Genomic DNA, 4,591 nt, shown 5'->3' on the forward strand with positions numbered 1-4,591 from the left:
ACACCCACTAGGACACTCCCCGGCCTCCGCAGGGACCCAGCAGACGGTCCACCCTGGTTCTCAAATGGGAACAAAGCGTTCCCCAGTCCAAAGTGGTTAAACTGTCATTTCGAATTGTCTGGACATCGTGATTACCGGCATGGGAGGAATTATATATTTAGCTTTATGTCCATCGCCATTTCCTCCCCCCGCCCTGATCTGAAGTGACTGGCCCAGTAGTGCTTTCGATATTACTATCTCTGAGGGGTTTAAACCTTCCCCCAGGAGACGGGAGTAATCAAGGACTGCCAGCAGGAGAGCAGCAGGAGGAGGAGGAGGAGGATGAGAGGTGTGGGGCGGCTGCTGATGGGATGGCGAACAAAATGACAATGGACGTGATTTCACAGATATAATTGTTTCCCTGAGGCTTGTCTGAGAAAGAGAAGTCTAACGGAAAGAAAAACTGTGCAAAACGAGTAACTGGGATCGAGAAAGTTTTTTTTTTCAACTCAGTTGTTTTTGGAAAATGGGGAAGAAAATACTTTTTTGTTAGAGAAATGTTCTTTATTTCATTTTTCCTACTTCTTGACGTTAGGAGTGAATCTTTTTGTCTGAGTTCCTCCAATGTGTCAGTTTTTCTCAGTTTTCAAGAATGGAAAAGAAAAACACCATCGTGTTGATTTAACCTTAGTGCTGTTAAGTAAACGTTCTACCCGTTGTGTGAAAAATAATCTTTTTAATAAGGAGGGAAATTTTTTTTTTTTTTTAAATCAACAGTGATGAATGCACTTTAAGCAAACCAAATAAGGGCTTTGTAATTTATTTAAATGCTTTATTATAATTTCTGATTTTGCCCTTTCATCTGCCATTATTTTTCTAGAAACAACCTCTTTATCTTTAAAACATTTCATGTTTGAATGGGATTTTTATTTCAAATTCTTTTAATATTTTGATAATTTCTTGTAGTTCTATTTATTTATTTGTATTATTTATCCATTATTTGTTAATAATTGATGAATTTGTTGGCTGTAATTCTCTAGTACTTATTTACTTTAGATTTTTATATAATTTCATATAAATTATAATTAGATGTATGTACATTAAATCATGTAGATTTATTTAGTTTCATTTACAAAATACTGTCTTGGTATTTTATTTGTAAAAAAAAGAAAAAAAGCAATTTATGCATTTAAATTAGATGATGGATGGAAGATGACAGATGAAATGAACAGCTATAAATAGTTCAGCATTGATATTCTTCATTAGGTTCTTGGTCACATGAATACTGATCAGTGAATAGTTTGATTTTTTTTTTCCTGTCATTTATCTGTATTTTTTTTTTTTCTCCTTTATAAACTTCTTCACCTCAGCCTCTCATCCATCCTAATAGGAATCATTTATCCTCAGGAAAGTCACTGCGTGGGTTATAAACAAAAGTGACCGTCAGAAAAGCAGATGAACTCGGCCAACGAACAGGACAGGAAGCCTCTTAATCTGCAACCCAATCCAGCCGTAGTTTAGTGAAACCTGGCTCAGCCTCGCCGGTCGAGGCTCGCGAGGAAGGAAGTGAAGGGCTCAGGAAGCAGCGCTCAGAGCTTTCACCAGTCATATCCATCACAGCACACAGTGATGGAAGCATGTGTGTGCATGTGTGTATGTGTCCCTGTTTCACCAGTCGTATCCATCACAGGACTCTGTCTCCAGGCCCGGGCGGGGGTGGGGGGGGAGACTTGGAGGGTCATTAGAGGGGCTGGGCTGCAGGCTGCAGTGCTGCACTTTAACTAAACATCTTTTCCATAAAATAAATGCTTCCAGGTTAGCGCAGGTCTTGGAGAAGCCTGGTCGCCTCGCTTTTGCTGCCACTCATCTGATCCCAATTACCAGACACATGGGGTCAATGCCAGCCAAGAGTTTACGGCTATAAACTGGAGCCGCTGAACTCCAAAATGAACCCTACCACCAAAGTGTTGCATCTTTAGGGCCTGCTTGTCACTCAGCTGTGATACATAATTTAATGTAGCCGCTATATTTACAATAGCTTTGTCTGTAGGTAAAGTGTTTACTCTGGCGGTTAAAACTGTTGTGATGTCGGACCAGAGACTTCCTCCGTTTTGATTTACCTTTATCCAAATCTTTTCAGCAAGCACAGAGAATAAATACTTTTGATTTCATAACATTCACTTACAATGCCTTGCTAAAGTATTCATTCCTTTTTTTAAAAGAAAAGATATATATTTTCTTATTGTCTGAAAAGTGATGTGCGCGTTTGTATTCAGCCCCCTTTTATTGTGATGCCCCTAAATAAAATCCTGTGCGACCAACAGCCTTCAGACTTCACCTAATAAGTAAATAAAAAACACCTGTTTGCAATCCGATGCCAGTATAAATACAGCTGCTCTGTGACGCTCTCAGAGGTTTGTTAGAGAACACGAGTGAACAAACAGCATCATTAGGACTGAGGAACACAGCAGGCAGATCAGGGAAAATGTGGAGAAGTTTAAAGCAAAAAAAAGAAAAATCATTCAAAGCTTGGAGCATCACTCTGTTCGATCATCTTAGAGAGGAACCAGTATGGCGCACGTACCAAGACAGAAACTGACATGCCAGGTAAGAATTTTGTTAATCAGAGAAGCAGCCAAGAGGTCCATCAGAAGTTTGTAGTTTCTGGTTAAAAAGGAAACTATTGCCCAAAATGCAAAATATTGTGTGGGGTGGAACATTAACTGCACACCAGCCTGAATACAAAATCTCACAATAATGAGATTTCTACAACCCTTCTCTCAGGTAACTGGGATACTTCGAGCTTGATGTTGCAGAGCACATGAAAGCACGTAGTCGCACGTACCGAGCAGTCTGTGAACACCAACGACGGACACCATTTGTAGCAATGAAAGATTGTGCTAAAATGTGATTTGTGTAAACTATCTAAACCGCCGCGTTTGAGTGTAGTTGCATCAAATGCAAGTAACCTGATCTCTGAGGAGAGGAAGAGTCGATCATGGTGATGTATATGTGCTTGTGTATGTGTGTTTGTGTGGACTGAGTGTGCATTTACATCCATACATTATTGAATAATTGCTTCCCGATGCTCTCCTCTTTTCCCTCGAATATTAATTACCGATTGATGAAACTTTGTTGGTCAGAGGGGTTGACGTTGAAAGAGGAAATGGAGCAGGGGAGAGGGGGTAAAGGTGGGGATCAAGCTGTTTGAATGGAGGGTAAACTTATTCAGGGTGTGTTGTGTGCGGTTTGTGGCTGTGTTGGGAGGCAGGACGGGGTTGATGGGTAATGGAGTAAAGCATCAACAGGGTTTAGTTTCAGAGAAAACCATTTTTCTTGGTTTAAATGATAAGATTTTAAAAGATAACAATTGACATTTGTGCCCGTCTGAAGGAAAAATACGCTTAAGAAAGACTTTGTCCTAGTCTCTCATATTGAGGAGATTTCTAGCTTGTCAAGTCTAGTTGTAATATTCAGTACACAGTTTCTGGAGTTTGTTCAGTGGCGCCTTATTGCATACTTTAAGCTAAACCACAAAACGAGATTACCAACATCAGCTAAAGTGAAAATGTACTCCTTTGTACTCGGATGTTTTTGTTTCTTTATATGTTTTTTCTTTTTTTTTAGTATTATTGTTATTCTGCATTTAATTCCAGCGTAGCAAACAGACTTAAATGAAACTAAATGGTTTTATTGTCACAGAACACGAGAAACCCAGAGGCTGCATGGAAAAGAGGATGGCTCCATCTAGTGGACGTCTGAGGTAAGATTAAAAATTAATGGGATCGCATAAACAAAAAGCCGTAAATCAAGAATCTAGAAAACTAGTAAAAAGGTCGTCTTTTTATATTGACATTCACTTTAAAAAAAAAAAAGTGATTTATTGATCGTAAATATTTTTATGATTTCTTGAATACTTCTGTTAAGGAGCTAAAATTCTACTGAAAGAAATTTTATTTGGTTATGATTAAAATAATTTCATTTTCGTAATGGAAGACAGATACTTGGTGTATCTGTTTGCAAGTTTTAGATCTGCGATTGTATTGTCTGGTGTGCTTTCATAAGGCGATTTTTCATCCTCATTGGGTAATCAGAAGCCAGACAGTGACAAACAGTCATGAAATTATCGATTCTTATATTGTTTAGACATGCCTTGTCCAGTCGAGTGGACAGAGGATCTGAAGGCATCATTTCTCCATACTGAAAAATTAGGGAACTCAAAAAGTGGATAAACGCTTCTCAAATGATTGGGAGCAGCGGTTGCAATCGAAACTCACATTCTGTAGATCTGACGGTTTTATGATGGGAAACAAAGTTAAAAAATAGAGGAACCTTTTTTTTTTTTTTTTTTTTTACACAATCCAGAATTTTTAAGATTGCTACACATTTGGTACTTTACATTACTAAGATTCCCTTTACCGTGACAAACTTTATTGTTGCTTGTAAAATGCTTAGACACATAAGGGAAAATAAGATTTTAATCATCTGCTGATTTTGTAAGTCTGTCATTTTAGAGCAGGTTCATTTTAAAGCTGTGAGACTGAATGTTGATCAAAAATGTAGAAAAACAAACGGTACACAAATGTGTCACGGCGGTTCCTTCAGGGGACCC

The 4,591-nt window shown here is 38.4% G+C and overlaps 1 long non-coding RNA gene across 1 annotated transcript; it reads left to right on the plus strand.

Annotated features, from left to right (window-relative positions):
• The first annotated feature begins 2,379 nt into the window (after window positions 1-2,379).
• LOC106915599 (uncharacterized) lies at window positions 2,380-4,390 on the plus strand. The gene is made up of 2 exons (XR_001417819.2): window positions 2,380-2,586; window positions 3,682-4,390. It is a non-coding gene; the product is annotated as an uncharacterized LOC106915599 (long non-coding RNA).
• The last annotated feature ends 201 nt before the right edge of the window (window positions 4,391-4,591 follow it).

This window comes from Poecilia mexicana, unplaced genomic scaffold (assembly GCF_051168715.1).
Source record: "Poecilia mexicana isolate PSO_F unplaced genomic scaffold, ASM5116871v1 scaffold_12, whole genome shotgun sequence".
Lineage (NCBI taxonomy): Eukaryota > Metazoa > Chordata > Actinopteri > Cyprinodontiformes > Poeciliidae > Poecilia > Poecilia mexicana.